We start from the raw sequence: 19,548 nt of genomic DNA, 5'->3' as shown, positions 1-19,548 counted from the left end.
CATAAGAGATAGTAACTGATAATCTGTGGAAAAATACCGCTTACAGTTTTAGAAGGGGGATGTTTGAACTTTCTCAGTATGTTTTTGAATTCAAAACATGTTTTTCTGTCAGTTTGCCTTTGCCACTGTCGCTCTGAGAATGAGTTTTGTAGCTGGAGTTAATATAAAGAAATCCATTCTGTGCAATTCGAAGCAAACATTTGACTGAAATGTCCATGTTCATCTCTTGTTTTTTGAACAAATAATATATATTTCTAAAAAGTAAGGTGTACAATGAAGCCATTCCAAGCTGTGGTGCAGTGTAAATATAGTTAAGGAAGGTTTGAATATATATAATTGACTGTATCTGTATAGGTATACTGTAAAGGGTGGAAAAGGTCTATTTGATTATTTAAGAGGTATTGCCACTCTAGTGCTGCAGGCCTAAGAACACCTGAGAATATACTGGCCAGTAGAGCAGCACAGTGAACCTCCTGAAGAATGCTCCTGCTGCCGAGAAGGTGATATCCCTTGTGGCTCGAAGCACCCGAGTCGACAAGCGAGGCAGAGAAGCACTGAGCAGTGGAGGATGGACCCTTATGGGCAAGATTGTGCTGGAATACTGGACCAGAAATAGTGCCCACCACGTCAAGGCCACTAACAGCCGTGATATGGGTCTATACTTGGGGAGAAAAAGATTAAAACAACCAAATATTGAAATAAGGCCAAGACTCCACCCCTTACAGTATGCACCAAAAATAGCTATAGTGATTTTATTACACTCCTATCAACAATAGCGGGACCAGTTATATTATTAGTCTTGGGATTCACTTTTGGGCCATGCATTTAGAAGCAGCACATTTGATGCTTATTTGTGCCAAATATGAACCTTTGTCTAATGGGGGGGGGAATAACTGAAACTCTGGTCCTTAGTGACCAGGAATTACAACGATTTAATGAACAAAATAAGTAACGAAAATAAAAAGGAGGGATTGTAATAGGTAAAATACAGTATTTGTTCATTAAAAGTTTTGAAAGTCTCTGCAACAACAGGGAACAGTTGATTTCTTGTTGGTATGCTGGGAGGGGGCGTGTAACTGTTTCTTTAAGAGTGCGTTTCAGGGCAGCGGGGAGGACTCTCTCCTGCCTCATCTCCGCCTCATCTCCGCCCTCATCTCCGCCTTCATCTCCGCCCTCATCTCCGCCCTCATCTTCACGACCAATAGGGGACAGGAAGAGACCCCTTGACAACAGCCCGCACATGCAGGGACTATAAAGGACTGTGACGTTGATTGACGGGCGCACGCCGTTGGCAGAGCAGAGACTCCCCGGCCGCCCAGCGCTGTTTTGCTTGTTGTTTGCTTACTTAATAAACTAAATTGATTAATTGGACTGGCTCCTGTCAATTATTGGGCCACTATTTATAACATTCCCTAGGTGAAACACCAGTTCCAGCCTTTTCCAATTACATGGAGGAAGAAAAGGCATTTGCATGCTCCCTGAACCCCCTGCCTTTCTGCTGTCTCTCTTTTAGAAATGACTGGTGAGTGGAAGACAGTTAAGGATTCTCCAGCAATGACTCATTATAGAGGCTCTTTTTGACTGTAACAATATCCTGTTAACTACAAGTTGTGTTCTTTCCACAGAAGATATAAATCTTCTTCCAGATCTTGATTTCATTTCATCTAGACTTCTGACATTATAGCAGGCTTTGCTAGCTCTAGCTACAATGGGACATTTTCTGTGACTTCTCCCAGCAGAAAATGGATCTTAAATCCTCCTTCTGTGTCCAACTCCATTTAGTTATTTTAGTCTAAAATCTTTTAAATGTGAACCTGTCTCTTTCCTGGGTTTTGGGCTCTCTGTATGATACATGTTCTTTTTATGATATGTTCTCCAAAGGCTGCAGGACACAGAGGGATGTCTGTCACCTTCTCCAATCTCTTTGACAATAACAAGCTGCAATGGGGAGGATAATCCTGAAAAATAAATAAATAAATAAATAAATAGGTAAATTAAATTCATTATATATGTGTGTGTATAAACATACATACATCTCTATATATATGGAGTACAAATTACTCTTCAATATTGCTGTCTTTTCCCAGCCAAAGAAATATCTCCAGCATGCCTCCAGGATAAATCTCCTGACAGAAGTCAGCCAACTTACGTTGTTTATCTGTTTAAATTCTGAAATCCGTGGTCACTTCCACTAAATCCTGCATTGAAAGCCTTTCTGCTCTTCGACGTGATCATGTCAAGTTTTACTAGATGCACAGCATTGGACTCAGTGTTAGACCAGACTGTCTTTGGAAAAGTCAGGTTGTTTCTTAAGGTTCTGTTCCAGCTGGTAGAGCTCTGCCTACTCAGCTAACACTTAGTCAATGGCAAATCTTGTCTGAGGCTTGGCACCAGCACTGTGACTTTGCAGCAAAAATTAAAATCAAGTTTTTGTTGTTCACAGTTGACAGAAACTGTGTGGCACTAGTGCATGAGTTTTATCATAACAGTTCTGACCTCCTATTTAAATCATAGTTTGTGTGCATGTACTCTGGCCATTCACATTTCTCAACATCTCAAATGAACAAAATAATCTCTAACCTGTAGACACTGCTGTGGGTTGTCAAAATCATTTTTCTGGCCACTTCTAACATGGCTACCTCACAGACATGAGGTAGAAGACTTATAAATGTTTTGAAAGTGCAGAATATTGGTCAATATCTATTTCTACATTTTATTTTATTTCAATATTTTTTCTATTTCTTTTGTGCTAGCAGAATTGTAATAAAGGTAAAACAACTTGTTAAAGTTTCACTGTACTAACATTGTATCCTAGGCTTTGTAATTGAAGGGAAAAAAATAATTCTTACCTGCTTCTTGTATCCTTTTTGATATTCTGATGATGACTTTGAAAAAAAATCTTCCATTCCATAGAATGGAAATGCATTTCCCCAAACCTATTAGTTATCCACCTAATCAAATGTTTTTTCTCATTCACATACATGAGTCACACATATACCTTGTTTTCCTGAGTCACTCCTATGGATTTCTCTCCATAAATGAAGATTAAATGAGGTGGAGAGGGTATCTAGAGTGCCTCTACAGCATGGCTATTTAAGCAGGTTTAATCTTGACGCCCCGTTAAACAGCACACAGAATTGTAGGGCAGGTGCCTGATCTCCAGTTGTGTGGTTACTAATCCATCCATGAGCCTTTCCTCTTATCTCACAGCTGTTGTACATGAATTGAGATGTGTCCTGTAGTGTCACCCTTTACAGCTCTCCTGAGTCTTCTAGGACTTTCTCTGCTGGCATTCAGGTCCCCTTTAGACCAATTTGCAGGCTGACATGAGAGGAACGCTGTTCTTTCTATTCCTCACTCCTACTAATGATTTTTTAAGCCATCCATTTCACTTTGCATTTGACATGAAGGCAAGGAAGTACATTTTTAAAATCACCTATTGGGTAAGTAATAAAAGCTTTGAGCCGTTAAATTCATACACGTTTTCCCTTAGCCTTTGCCAAGTTATGTGCAATAAAACAATTTGACTGTCCTTGACCATACTAGATTGTTGCCTCTCAGAGTAGCATAAGATATCCCTCAGACAGTCTGATTACATTATACAGTGAGATTATATTAAATGTGTCCTACATTCTTGGCTGGAACAGCAGCTAACCATGAAGATAGTGGAACCTTTGATTTTGAGGTAATTCCTTTTTCTTTCCTATTTAAGAGTAAGATCTTGTACAAACTCTTCATAAGATCTCCTGACAGTTCACATTTATTGTTTTCTTTAGCCTACGTTTCTGTGATGCATATGTGGCTAAGCCTGTCCCACAGTGACCCATACTCCCAAACTCTATTTAAACATCACACTGCTGGCTGTGTGAAACAGAGTGATTTTAATAGGCTTGCTCAGTGACAAAAATCCATTTCATATCTTTTCTGCCCAACCCTTTTCATTTAATCATTCAATAGAGTGCAAAGGGCTTATATGATGCATCCCTAGGAAAGGAATGCATACTTATACCCAGCTTGATTTTTATTTTTAGATGCTTTTATAAAACTAAGCCAACCCAGCTATAACAAAAATATCTTTTATTTGATATCATCACATCATCATTCACATTCATTTGTCATTAACTCATTGATACTGAGAACAATCACTGGCTCACAAAATAGAGTAAAATTCACCTTAATAACATCTGCAGGAAAGTTGTATCCCTGCTGTTATATCTACATTCCTGTTTAACAGCGTAACCCAAGCTGTAGATGACACATACATACTTCTGATTTTTGAAGATGGAAAAACAAAATCATCCTGTCTTTCTAACAAAAAGCTCAGTGATTCTGTTTTTGGTGGGGTTTTTGTTGTTGTTGTTTTTTGGTTGGTTTTTGGGGGGTTTGGGGGGGGTTTTTGAGCTATTTTCTTTAGGGAATCTTCATTCATAATAAGCAAAAGGCAAAAGGCTGGGCCTGGTTCACCCTGGAGTTTTCTGAAGGTGTGGTTTGATAAAGGCTATCATAGTGGGGATTTATGATGAAGAAGAGTTTATGAAGGCAAAAAGTAGCTCTACCCTGCCACTGCTTCACACACGTCCCTCAAGTCATAATTACAAACTTGTAAAAGGGCAGGGATGTTCTAGGACATGGGCAATGTCTGCTGGAGAGAGCACCAAGGCAGGAACAGTGCATAGAGAACATCACCAGCACATTTCTCCTACTGCTTCTTCCCATGAAAGCTGCAAAGCCATTGCTGCTTAGAAGATACGACAGGACAATCAACTCTGTGCCTTCCCAGAGAATCTCCCAAGGAATCCACTGGGTTTGTTTGGACAACGAAATTCTTTTTACATCTTCCCACACTAACAATGTAACAAGACATACTGGATTGACTGAAAATCTTTCTATTTATCTCAGTGTGCAGCAAAAGGCCTCCTATCTTCATTGAAACATCCCTGTTAATAAATCTTGCAAGCTCAGTGTTATTTTCATTTTGCCAAGAAGGAAGTAAAAATAAAGTTGAAGGACCTTTGTTCAAGGTCACGGAAGATTTCCTTGACAGAGGTGGATTTCAGAAGCTAGTGACTCTTGATGTCATCCTGAAGTAGCAAGCTGAATCTGTTTTCTCATCAGCTTCTCTAAAATCAGTGCAACGTTAAAAGCAAAAGGTAGGCAAGACCCACTTCAGCAAGGAGCCTACTGCTAACATTATTATTAAAAGAAATACGATAAAAATCCTTCTTGGTCCATCTATTTGTGAGGAGTTTTCCTTGCTTTCTTGCTTGAAGTTCAACTAGCATAATGACATTAAGTGCAAATTAAAATAAAGACATAAGTTTAACAAATCCAGCACAAGTGCTTGGCTATTCACATTGCTTGGCTGGACGTGATCAGTCATTCACGCCATGAAGTCTAATTCTGAAAACCAGTTGCAAAGATAGGGAGGATTTTCTGCCCACTGACATCTGAACTTGAAGTTTTGAATTGCTGAGTAGGAGCTGAAACCTGACTGTCCATCCATTGCCAATGTCAAATCATAAAGTGACGAATAGAGTTTGCAGTAAGAGTGGGGCTGAGACAGGCAAATGTTAAGTGTCAAGCGCAACGTTGAAAGGGCATGCATCTTGTAAAATAAGTCTGTTGTTGAAGTAGCAGGCAACATTTCGTGTATCTGCTCTATTTTTAACATGCACATTTTAAATGAGACTGTATGAGTTTAAGCATTTTTTTTTTTCTCTCAAAGACTCATTATTACCATAATTTGTTCCACAGTAAAATCAAATATTCACTAATGTTTTTCATGTCAGAATGACAGGGGGGAATACTATTATAGCACCACAGCAAATTTCATTAAATACGAGAAGAGTTTAAAGTCTTGTTGTGCATCTCAAGCTCTCGTTTTTAATTAGATCTCTTGTATCCTTTTTTTTCCACCGGGTGTGGGAATCCTTCAGAGCCAAACCCATCTGGCAAAAGCACAAAACTTTCTCACAGCCCATGGCTTTATTTGATTAATACGGAATTGTTACATATCATTGTGGACATAATGCAGCATCTGGACTGTTTTTCTCTCTCTTCTGCTGCTCTTTCTCCCATTAGCATTAAGAAACTTTATTTTCCTTTTTAACTCTTAATCTAAAGTACTGTGTATGTCTGTACACCAGCTTCTCCCCCTGCCCAGCTCCCCTGTATGAAGTTGCTTTTAAACTGCAGGCCCAGAACACAGAAGCCTGCAGAGATAATTTTATTTCTGTTCCACTGATGATGGAGGCTGCATTTATCAAAGCAGAAGCATACAAGAAACACCTTTCAGAGACTATAGGATATAACTTCTGATTACAAAATGAAAAGAAGGTATTATTTTGCCTTGCAGAAGAGCAGTATTAAGGCGAGATATAGTAACTACCAAGAGATTGCAATGCTGCAGAAGCAGTGAAAGTCCTTGCTTTTATGTGATAGCTTGAATCAGCAATGCCTTTTGTGGCAAAGGACAAGGTACATAGCATGCCCTTACATTTAGCCATTCCGCTATTCACATTATCATATTTTGAAATTGTGTTTTGAAGAGATATTGGAGTTTAATCAATTCTGCTCAGTAACTTAAAGACAAATAAACAAAAAATAAATAAATTATGCTCTAAAGAAAACAACCCCAAAACAAACAAATAACAGTTTTGTAAGTCCTTTAATTCCAATCTCATGTGGAAGTTAGCAGCATCACCAAAACGGTTTCAGGAGGGCTTCTTGGATCTCTGTCCTTCCCCACTCTTACCCTCAACCTGTCTCCTTAGAACAGAAAAATCTGGCCCAGGCCACACTCTCTGTTAGGGGAAGCTGGTAGCTGAAGTTTTCCCAGACAGGAAACCTTGAGCAACACACCACAACCAGCTACCCAAGTCCATTACCTTCCAAGCAGTAACCACTTTGTCAACAGGCTCTGTTTGACTAAAGGATCACATATTTGTTTCCCCTTCAGACAGATATATAAACGGCTGATCTGGATGACAAAGCCATTCGTCCTCCTTCATATTTGGCCCAGTAGTTGTTATTCATTTTCACTGTTAAATTATAAAATTGCATTCACTTTTTGGTTTTGTGGGTTTTTTTGTTGTTTGGTTTTTTTTTTCCTTGAAGCTTCTTGTCTTTTTTCTTGAAAATGAACCCATTTTTAAAAGTTGCCTAATGGCATCTTTCACAATCTAAGAAGTAATTATTTCTTCAGTCAGATTTTGACCACATGCTCATCTTTTTCACTTCAGCATAGCCCAGATGCTTCTTTTCCTCTGATCCACCTTGGGTTTCCTGCACACAGGTTGTGCTCACAGCCCTAAGTAAGTCTATGTCTGAAACTCAATCAGATGCTTTAAAGGCTAGATGGATTAAGAAATGTGTTATGTGGTGGATAGTGCAGCATGGCCTTATCTGAACACATCCGTCTTGAGTCAAAGTGCTTGCTACAGGCTTGGGAGCACAAATAAAAAAACAGCCTAGGTGCCAAGCACAACAACTCCCAGCTCGGAGTCCTAGGTGGAGCTCAGGACACACAGAACTGAGACATACTGACTGCTTTAGCTGATCACAGCTCACCACTCTTCACAGAAAACATGGGGTCTGGTTTTACCAGGTGAGATATTACTGTGTCCAGGAGTTAGGCCCACTTGGTATGGGAGAGTTGGAATTCTGCTCCTGGAAAACCCTTACGAAGTCAACTGAGAGGTTACCTCAGGTGTTGGTGATTTAGTGTGTGTGTGAGTTGGCACATGTCCTTTCTGGGCACTACCTTGATTGAAACAGAGCAACAAAATGGCTGAGGAAGACTCAAAATATCTGTGCAGTAGTTTTTCAGAATTTAAACATTATGAAGCTTCCATATAACTAGGTTCAATTCTGAGGGAGCAAAAGGAGAAGAATCACACTTGGAGACTCCTGTCTGCAAGGACCCACCATCCAGACCTTTTCTCTGTCACTGGAGACATATATTAAGGCAGCTGTTTCAGTAATGCAGCCACTTGAGCATCTCTGTACCATATATTGTTACAAGCCTCTTTGAATTTCTTCTTTTTTATTATGTAGACTGGCTAAGTGCTGTTTTTTGTAATGCTGAGAACCAGAGGTCTAGCTAAGCATGTGCAGCCATTCACACTTACACTAAAGATCTAATGCCCTATGTCTGCCATATATGAATTTAAATGACTAAAAAAAGTAAATCAGCCTTTAGCTCAACTGCTCCAAATTGCTATTTATTTTGCATTATGAAGGAACATGCTGAGGATCACCTGGAAAGAGTAATAATTACCTCACTGTAAGCAGTTCTCTCAGAGCTCTCTACCATGTGCTTATTTTGTCTTATTCAGTATGTATCATTTTGATTTAAAATAATTTCTAAAAATACAGTCATTGCCTTTGGCTTTCATTCTACTTAAACTATCACATTATGCTGCACATGAACTGTTTCCTTTCATTATTCCAGGCCACCCTGAGTTAGATAGCATGTATTAACACTGCACCTCCTATAGTGTAACACATCTAAGCCATGGACTAGAATGTAGGACCTAGTCTGCCAGCAAGGGAGCCACATTTGCATTTATATGCTTAGCCACAGAGATGCTGGGGGACAGGTTAAACTGAAGCTGTCATTTGACTCAATCTCTCAAAATACATGAAAGGAAAAGAGGCTTGATAAGTGCATGATAATCAACACAAATGTACAGTGAAAGAATTATGGCAGGGAGGGTAAGGAGAAAACAGACATGTCTATTTCTAAAATGCCATCCTAACAAGGAAAGAGCAGGAGTTATAAGATCACTCACCTAAATACCTCCCAGGATGTCTTCTCTGATTAAGGATTTGTGAGAGTTATTGAGTTTTGAATTAGATGCACTTTAATAAAACAGTAGAATGTTCTTATCTGATTGCACCTGTATTGATTGTGTTAAAGAGGTCTATCCTCAGATCAAGGTCAATGATTTTACATAAACTGACTATCTAGATGGAATCGCTAGTGGTATTTAGGACTCCCAGTTTGTCTACTCTTTCAGTGTATGATACTTAACTGTAAAACTTAGAGAGAAGAATTCAGTGTTCATTACATATTCTCCCTGTCTTCTAGGAATACAGTACTTACTCCAGTTAAAGTATAAAATGAATTTGGAAAAGACCCCCATACTAGTAGAATGTCTTCCAGTGGTTCCTTATCTTCTAGAAAAGGAAATTTTGTATCCCATGTATTTAAACAGCAATGTTTCACAGACTTAAAAGAAACTTTGACCGTTTTGAAATGCTATACATTATTCACCATGAGGGTAGTAAGGTACTGGAATAGGTTGCTTAGGGATGTTGTGGAAGCACCCTCCCTTCCCTGGAGGTGTTTAAGGCCAGGCTGGATGCAACCTGGTCTAGTGGAAGGTGTCCCTGCTCATAGCAGAGAGGTTGGAAGCTGATGACCTTTAAGGTCCCTTCCAACCTTAACCATTCTATGATGCTATGATTCTAATGATCCTTCTTTACCCGATCTGACTCCTTTTTCCATTGGCTTCAGTAGAGCTGATCCAGCTTTCTACAATGGTGTTATCAACTGGTCTCGGAGTGATCTACTCACAGTTCTCCTCAGTAACTATAGATACATATACTTCAAGTGTTGTATATATGACTATAAATATGTATAAAAGTTAAAATTGCACATACCCACTTGCCCACTTTTAGTCTATTAGCTTGCTCTGCATGGGACCTTAGGTGCAGATCTCGGGAGGCCAGGATATAAAGGCTGCCAGACAAAGCCCAGCTTTATTTAACAGTGGAAAACAAGCCCAAGAATTTAGCTAGACCAGGGAGCTACCAGAATGAGTGAAAGTCCTAGCAGGCTGCTGAGGCTAGCAGTAGTGCATGAGTGTCTACATGCATGTTGTGGGATGGCCCCAGCTCCACCATCAGCCAGAGATCATACTTGCATTTTCAGAGCTGGCAAGTAAACCTCCTCCTAGTCACCCGTACTTGCTCCTAACCCCATGGCAGATGAAGTAAAAGAAGAAAGCTGTTCAACAGTCTACTTACTGCTGATGGAGATACACAGCAAAGCAGGGGTGATGCTGAGGGTGAGAGAATTGTGCATGGTACAGTGAGCTTGTAGCATAGCAGAGGTGGAAATAGGCAGCCCTAAACTGTCCCATCAAAATTCAGGCTGAAAAAGAACTTGGCTTGCACGTTTTGCAGATAAGTGATGGCTTGTTACCAAGAAGCATGCTAGGGAGATGTCCAGGTAAATCTGCACCTCCTGAAATGCTGAAGGAGTGGTCTTCATTTCATAGCAAGGGATAACAGGTCAACATTGACTGCAAGTAAAGAAAGCTTCCATCATATTTACAGGGTGGGAAAAAGGGCTGGCCAGGATCCACAAGTTGGTTGCTGTCAGAGAAGCTGCTGTCAGGCCAAGAAAAAAGTCTGAAAGGGGCAGGGGCAGGGGAAGAGATGGGTTTGCTGTTGAGAGAGGCAAGGGAGTGTCAGCAGTGCAGGTGTTGAGGCTGCTGGAGGCCCAGATGGTGAGATATTTCCTGAGTAATATTTCCAAATGTCATGGCTGAAACATATGAAGGGGAGAGGGATCCCAATACCCATTGAAAGCAAATTTTGTTCAGGACAACGTGAAGCCTGTCAGCAAGGCAGGGAAAACCTGCTGCCACAACTCCAGATGGAAATGCATCCTGTCCATGTAAAATACAGCTCAAGAGCCTGTTAAGTAACTGCTAGTCTTTCTGGGTGAAATTCAGTCCCAGACACAGACACAGCAGGGAAAGCAGGATTTAGGGGAAATAAAAGTTTGCCAAGGGCATCTGGAACTTTCTCTGGAAAGTCTTGCATTTCTGTACATCTCAAGCTTCAGATACCACCAAGTCAAGATGACAAGCACTCAAAGGAGGAAAAAAGCAAAGCACTTGCTAGCTAGCTTTGAGCCAAAAAAGTCAAGTTTTTAATCTATGGCAAAGGCCACCATTAAGAAACCCATCTCCTCTTCAGCTGGCACATTTTCACAAAGGGTGGAATCTTGTTTGGATGATACATTAGCTCCCATCTGTTTGCCTTATTTTCTTGCTACTGCTAAGTGCTGGGGAGGATTGTGTTCATTTGTGAGTTTCCTACTCTCTGCAGTCTCCTATTGGAGTGAGTGCAGAAAGGAACTGGAAGGTGGTGCTTCTCAGCCAGAAACAAGTCATTGAAACAGGACTATGTGCAAGCACTAACTGGTTGCACAAGTTTCTTTGGTTGTAGTTGCTATCACATGGGCCTCAGCAGCTGAATGTACTCTGTCCATAAGCAGGTCAAACACAATACATTTTGTTCAAAATTGAAGCACGGGTAAAACACATTTCTTATCAGGAACAAGTAGGATCCCTTTTTCTTGCAATTCCACTGAGCTACTAAGATATAAGATACCTAATCCTTTTATTTCACATATTAGCTGCTTGTTTCGTTTCTCACTAATTAACTTAATGCAAGAAAGAATCTGTAGGCTTCTGGACAGGCTTAGCTACTTGTTTCACTGCTATAGCAGTTACAAGGACTAATAAGCAAGGAGCTTCTGAAACAATTCCATGCAGCTACATTGCTTGTTTACTGCTGCTCTGCAAGGATTTTTATTTTCTCTCATTTGGCAGGAATGAGCAGTCGTCTTCTGCCAACAGATGAGGTGGTTTGCTTAGAAAGGTCTGTGTTTTGGAGCTTGGAGGAAGGGAGGAAGACTCAACAAAAAAGCAAGGCAGGAGCTTCACAGAAAGTTAAGCCATCAGATCAGTTTACTAAATGAAACATCATAAGCATGTTGCTTCAAAGAGTCTCGTACCGTGGCAACCGCAGATTTTTCAGGCTTCAAGCACAAGATTTGTCATTACTCCTAGTCTCATTTTCACTTCTAGGAGCTGCGGGCATGAGGTACAGAAGCTAAAGACCAGTTATCTTCTCACCCTTTGAGGCAGAGACGTGAATTTGTGGGAATCCCCGGTGAAACTTGGCCATGTTGGCTTTAAATGAGGAGGCACAGGTACTGCTAGCAGAGACCCCAGAGAGGCTTGGGCAATGTGCAAGAGAGAGGCTGGAGGTAAACTCCCGTTCTACTAACCTGTGCTGAGTGTCCTGCTACAAGAATTACACTGCCTCTGGTACCTGTACTAGAGGATTTTAATCTAGGCTGGTTTTACCTGTACAAGCTTCTGATTTTCAAGACAGTCAAACGCAGAAGTGCCATAAAGGAAAGTCAGAGCAGGAGCCCAAGTATGTAACCCAAGAGAAAACAACACTGAGTAACTGGAGTAGAGTCTTTGATTCAGTTTCTGTAATGACAGGGGCAAGCTCCTCAGTGCCAGAAGATACTCATGTTTGTCTTTTCCCCCTGAACTACTCAGACAATGGGTCATGGTCAGAGCCTTTCTCTGCTGGGAACATTTGGGCTGCTAGAGAAATTCTCAGGGACTCGGGTGCTCTAGAGTTGCAAATGTAAACCAGCCATTTTTTCTCTGGACAAGTATCAAGGAAACTATCCCAAACCTGCTGAATATAGGGCTCAGGTGGAGTTTTCCTGGCTGGACAAAAATGAGGGGGTGGAAGTCAGAGGTGTCAGGCACAGTTTTGGAACTGGTATGGCTTTGAATGCAGATGGGTTATCATTCATGGCTTCACTTCAACATTTTCTCACTAGTTTAACCCAATCAATGGCGAGCTCTTGTTTTTCACAGCCTTCCCAGTACAACTCTGATCACTGGTTCTGTGGGTTGCCAAGGGCACCTCAGAGAAGGACGGAGAAGACAGGGTGAATAAATGATGGCTTTTTAGAGCTCTCAGTGACACACTTTCAATCTCACCAAACAGTCTGCATTACATATTTGTGTCTGTCTTCACACGTATCAGGGCTGGAGACATGTATTTTTTTACCTTTTTAAATGAAAGGGAAGACAGTTCTTCCTCAGGATGTCTATCTGCAATCAATAGAGATACTGCAGTAGGCACTGTGGTTGCAATAAGCCAGACCTAGAAATAACAAGCTGACTCAAAACAAATATCTCTCAAGTACTCATCTTCTTCTAAGCTAGGAATGCAAATGTCTCCAGTTTCTATAAGCACACACTGGAAGAAATCACCATATATGCTAAAAAAAAAAGCCTGAAGCCAGGCAAAGAAAGTTCAACGTTTGCACGTAAAAGGAAACATCTCAGATCTCTTCTTGAAAAGCTTTCAGGTGTGAAAACATACGGCATGCTCACATCCAAAGCACTAAGTCCCCATTCCAAAGATCAGCATCATCCATGACTCTCTCTTGGCAGCCCAGCTGAAGGGGCAAATGAACGTGGAAGCCGAGGGGACATGGCACGAGGTTCCCAAGCCATGTCTGGCCTGGCTTCTGCTGCTGCCCCCCATGCTGTGCTGGCTGTCTGCAGCCACTGAGCACTTCTCTCCAGGCAGCTGTTCAATAGGCTGGCACCTTTTGTCGGCAGCTACTTCACTATGAAAAAATCAAAACACTTTCAAAAAGAAAAGTAGAGGAAACTGGAAAGCACATTAAACCCCAACTGGAACAACAAAACATAAACCCTGGGCGGGGGAGGAAGAAATAGAAGATGAGGAAATTTATAGCAGCTGTTGCCAGAGCTCCTCATAGCAAACAGCAAATGCTTCCAGGGCATCCTGCGAGACGTCTGACTCTGCTGCAACGGGCTTGCTCAGGCACAGTTAGCAAAGGCAGATACCCCTCTCATCAGGCTTATAAGCAGGAGTTATACACAGAGATGAACAGTTTGGTGTGTTTCTTCTTTGAATGTTTTAATTTTCCCTCTCCTATTTTAGGGGTTGGTGTATTCTTCCAAGCAAAGAGAAAGAAAGGAGGGAAGGAAGGAAGGAAGGAAGGAAGGAAGGAAGGAAGGAAGGAAGGAAGGAAGGGAGGAAGGAAGGAAGGAAGGAAGGAAGGAAGGGAGGAAGGAAGGAAGGAAGGAAGGAAGGAAGGGAGGAAGGAAGGAAGGAAGGAAGGAAGGAAGGGAGGAAGGAAGGAAGGAAGGAAGGAAGGAAGGGAGGAAGGAAGGAAGGAAGGAAGGAAGGAAGGGAGGAAGGAAGGAAGGAAGGAAGGAAGGAAGGGAGGAAGGAAGGAAGGAAGGAAGGAAGGAAGGGAGGAAGGAAGGAAGGAAGGAAGGAAGGAAGGGAGGAAGGAAGGAAGGAAGGAAGGAAGGAAGGGAGGAAGGAAGGAAGGAAGGAAGGAAGGAACTGGAGGAGTGAGAGGTCAAAAAGGCAGAAAGCTCTGGACCCAGGGGGTTGGGTAAACTGGGACTCAGTCTCCCAGCTGTTTTACATCGCCACAACCCTTGGACATAACTTTATGCCATGAGTCATTTCTCTGTCCTTCTCACCTCATTCTTGGGTGAATTAGGAGAGAGGAGGAAGAGGACTATTTTCAAAGTTTAAGGTTGGCAAAGATGATCTATCCAGGGCTTTCTATAGCTACAATCTTTCTATGATACAAGGGAGAGATAAGCATAATCTAGAGCAGGATTTGAAACAGAAGTCCAACTTAGCTGATTTGAATAACTTCTCTGATGCAAGCCTGATTCCTCTCTGGCCATGTGGCCTGTGGGGAAAAACTGCAGCAAGAATGAGACCCCAGCCAGGAGGGAAAGCTACAAAACCATAAGCACTGGGAGCCTCCAGCTGCTCCTGGAGCTTTTTATAGAGTTTTCTACTGGGTTGTCAATTTGTGCTGGTGGGCTGCTTCTTCCAGCCTCCTGCACAGTTTTCTTCTGAGCACCCATCTTTCCAAGCTTCTGTTTCTCACTGTGCTTTCACTCCTTTTTCATTTTCGCTTCACTTCTCCTCAGGAAACCTCCCACGTCTGGCCCTCCACATCAGCACTGTTGCTTCCCACTCTGCGTTCCATATCTCCCTGCTGCCATGTGAAGGCTGGGCCACTTACACTGCACAGTGCAGAGGGCAGGACCTGGCTACTGTCACGGTTGTGCAGCACTGGGGAAGGAGAGATGAGCATTGAATTGAACACCTTTTCAATTTCACTTTGTATGTTTTCATTTTATGAAGGTCCCACACACCCCCTGAGTGTTTGTTTTTTCATGAGACTCAGATAAACACGAGGCAATGCTGCTTTATGTCAGCAAGAATGAGTAAGAGCAGTAACAAAGGCAACAGGATAAGGAAGCCCACATCAGTAAGATGAAAGCATAGTTTTTCTGCTCTCTGGAGCTTTCCCACTTGCTTTCATTTTTTCATGTATGTTAATTATAAGCCAAGAAACTCAAGCCTAATACACGCAGTCTTTGTGCCATGTTAGCTCCTTACGGGTGCATTTAAAAAAAAACACAGCAGTGAAGTTATGGTATTGATGCATATAAGGAGGCAATATGAGCTCCTCTGCATTTGTGGGATCAGGCAAGATTGGCATAAACATCCTGGTAATAACACAATTGCATTGTATTAGAGTCTGTATACTGCTTTCAGTATTCTAGTTTCAAGCCTATATTTAAAGCAGTACAAAAACTACATGGAGGCAAACCCTGGGGAACATGTTTTTCCTCTTCAAACAATCGTAATCAAAGGAACAATACTGACCCCACTCCAGTCAGTGGGAGTTTCACTGTGCATTGTTTTCAGGTTCTCTCAGCTCCTGGAGAAATTTCAGTTAAGTCAACAGGCTTTCATGGTGCAAGCAGCTTTCTGAAGTTAAAAAAAAAAAAAAAAAAAAGAGGGGGGGGAATAACACCTTCTGATCAAAGGCAGATCTATTACTAAATTGCTCACATACATATTAACACCTCATTAACACTACTTGTACCTACAGAAGAAATCAAGCTTGGAAACAGCTCTGTCATAAAGTAAATAAGTGCTAAGTAGAAATCCTGCATTTTTCTTCTGATAGTAGCAGGAGCAGCGGGTCCTTAGTTGTGTTAGCTTTCTTCATTTATGAGAACAGAAATTAAAGATTCCAACATTCTGTGATAAAGAGTTCAGTGAGAACTCATAATGAGGAAAAAACCAACAGCAGCAAATGAAGATACCAGAATGGGCTTTTTAAACTTAGTACCAATTTTACAGCATGGTTAAAATACCAGTATAATCTTTAGGAGGAAATAGCATCAAAAGAATAATGTAACTTTTCAAATGTTTCATAGTCCTGAAAGTAAGACAGCATTAGAAATGGGTCACATCTCTAAATTCTCCACTGGCAATTCTCAATTATCATGTTGTTGGTTTTTTTTTTCATAGTATAGTGCCTCACCTCTGCCAAGAAGTGGAGCTCCTGCTTCCACCTCCTACCTCCACCTCCTCCCAGCCAAACTCCGCAACCACTTTCTGTGCCGTACTTCCAGCTCAGCAGTCTTTGCAAACCTCTTAAAACTCTAAGCTGGCAGAAAACAAGTGCATTAAAACACATGGAGCAAGAAGAAGATGTTTTGCTGCCTCAGTGGCCTGGGCAGGGCAGTTAGGAAGCTTTTAGCTTATACCTCGCTTGCTGCTCCCAAATCTCAGTGCAGTCAGAGCTAGCATGTGATTGTGGGTATGAGCAAAATATTCTGGGAAGACAGTCCTTCTGAGGGTAACCTTTCTTATTTCTCTTTCTGTACATTTTATTTTACCAGGACTTATGATTCAGACAGGGTCTGCTGGGGCTGCGCAGGATCTAGGGTGTTAGCAGGACATCTTCTGCCTGATCACTACAAGGCAAAAAGAGAAAGCCTGCCTTGGGCCCATGCTGAATCTGCACCCATTTCACTTCTCTAAAACCAATTTTGTTAAAACAGATCAAATGTTCTTATACCGACTTAGCTAAAATCAATTCCTAATTGATTAAAGCTAACTTGAAATAAAATTGCCTAGGCTATAAAAAAGGGTGTCTGCAGCAATTTGACTGGATTCAAAATAACCCCATCAATTAAGCAGCTACAACTGTTGAGGCTTTCATGACTAGATTTGCTTCCTCCTCTGTGCTAAGGAAGCATTAAGTGCAATGGGGACTTAATCCCAATTACTGCAGCAGAGTGCTGCTGTGGGAAAACAGTGAGCAACCCAGAGTGAAGCTCATCATGCAAGGTATGGGGCCAGGGCCAGAGATCTGCATTCTGATCTCAGCTTTCCAGTTAGCCCCTTGCATTTCCTTGGGCATGATAGCCTACCTCTGCCCAGGTTATGAAAGGCAAAGGCAAATTCCTAGGAAAAGGAGCTGTCTTATACCTTGTGTTTTCAGGGCACTATGCACCGGTGGGATGTAGTTTTGCCTGGTTATTTGGGGTGCTGACATTTACCAAATATCTGCCTTTTAAAAACAATGATCACTATTCCTTGCATTTCCTCAACTACACAGTCAATTTTCTTTAAGCTTGGTTGTGTTCATGGGTGAGAGAGAAAATTAATCTGAAGGTAGCTTTTCTCCATTTTAAAGGCTTGTGTCCTAGTCTAAAGTTGCATCCAGATGGGGAAAAACAAAAAAACCCCAAACAAACAAACAAACAAGAAACCCACATCTCTATGGCCATAAGTCTGATGAAAGTCAGTTACACTAGCTCCTGTGATTTTGGGTTCTAACTATAAATTTGGGTACTGCCATAGGGAGAATGTCTGGATACAGCAGAGATTCAGCACCAGTTTATAGGTGAGGGTTTGGGAAGGCATATGACGCCTGGCTGCCTTCCCTGTTTCTCCTGTGTCAGCTGTGGGTTCCTTCACCAAGCTGGAGCCCACACCAGGTTCAGAGCTCTCCCAGCTTATGGAGACAGCTCTAATCTGTTACAAAGTTATTTATATAAAACCTTTGTAAATAGGTGTTCAAAGCACTGAGAGCTGAACGTCTTCCCTCTGCGAGAGAAGCACTTTCTACCTGGCACACAGGACTGGGAATGAGGGTGGCTGAACATTGCTACCTTCAGGGAGATGCATCCATACAGGCTAGCAGAAGTTAAGCAAATTACCTCCTTCAGTCCTCTTTGCTGCATAACTTTTCTCTGCCAGCCCCCAGGGAACTGAAAAATACCCAAACTGCTTTACTGCTTATTCAGAAGAGACATGAGCCAAAGCTGGAATTGGTTATGCAAACGATCCTAAACACTGGATTTGCTGGTAAAACAGGATTCAAATCCAGGCCATCCTGCCTTTGTTTCTGCAAAACCAAAAAATCAGACAGTGATTTTCTCCAAAACAACCAGAATGTTTCTACATCTGCTTCATTTCCACATTTTTATTTCCTGCTTTGCGATCCAGCCCACACAACATTCTTTCCCTCCTCCTGTCAATCACTGCTTCACACTTTTAACATTTTCATTATTTACATTACATTAGCCACAGAAAAAGGGTCCTCCTTTTTATTCAGTCCTCCTCAAAACAAAATCTGGTATTGACATCAGTACAGAACAATGATAAGGAACTAATGAACATTTAGAAATACCTTAGTTATATAGAAGTAATTTAGATGTGGATTTAAAAAAATCACTTATTATTTCCAGGTACAACCATGAAGTAAGATACGTATATTTGTGTGGGTATGTATCACTATTTATGTTGTGTTTATGTGTGTACATACATGCATGTGCATGTGCACATACAATCTTTGCACACTGAATTATCTATATATCAAAAATAGATTTCTGTTGCACAATTCAGCCTATTTCCAAGTTTGAATCTTCTCAAGTTTCAGAGGTGCTTGGATCTAAGCCTGATTTTCAGCACATAAAAAAATGGATTCTATTCAAAATTAAGAATCCATTTAAAGCTCAAAAATTTCTCACCAGTAACCTTTCCCAGGGTGGCAATGACATTTGAGCTTTGCAGATGAGACAGGGTTACATGAAAAACTCAGGAACATTATGTCTCTACCAAGATAACATAGCAAGATGGCATTCAAATAAGCAACTAGGACTTCTGCTAGTGTAAATCATCACATTCCCACCATATGGAAATCAATATTCCATGCAAGGAAACACTATTTCAAAATCACATTTTTGTCCTTTGTTATGAAAGGGAACAATACTCAGTCAATAAAGAAATAGTTACAACTCTCGTGATTTGATTTCTATAAGCATTTGACAGGAACTTCACTTCTTCCTCTGTGTAATCAATGAACCTCATTTGTGTAGGTTTTTCACACAGGAACAAAGGACCGTGTAACATGGATGTGTATAAATTAGCAGAAATACTGGTGAAAAAGTCAAGAATAGTAAGAAGGGAGATTAGAAACAAGTCCTATATTAAAGAAGCTTTTTATTTTGCGATTGAGCACATTTCAAGTTGAATTTGTCCTTTCTTATCAGCCTTAATATAGATTCTCTTCTAGTTGCAGTTCTGACACTTTAACACAATATATTATTACACTAACATGCCAAAACATAGTTGTATTAAATGACCCGTTGAAGACAATTAAACACTTGTGAAGGCATGCAGAACAAGATTCCAGAGAAAATTATTAAATACACTCCTAATAAATAACTTTAATCGAGACAAAAGCTGAAGCCCAAATTTTTAGGGTGTGACAACAGGCAGCAAGTGCATCTGAACCTTTGAAGGGGGAATGGTGTCTTTTGTTTCAGAGAAAGAGTG

This window comes from Chaetura pelagica, unplaced genomic scaffold, assembly GCF_000747805.2.
Source record: "Chaetura pelagica isolate M959 unplaced genomic scaffold, ChaPel_1.0 scaffold135, whole genome shotgun sequence".
In the NCBI taxonomy this organism is placed as follows: Eukaryota; Metazoa; Chordata; class Aves; order Apodiformes; family Apodidae; genus Chaetura; species Chaetura pelagica.
The sequence above is the reverse complement of the archived record's forward strand: the minus strand, read 5'-3'. Positions refer to the sequence as shown.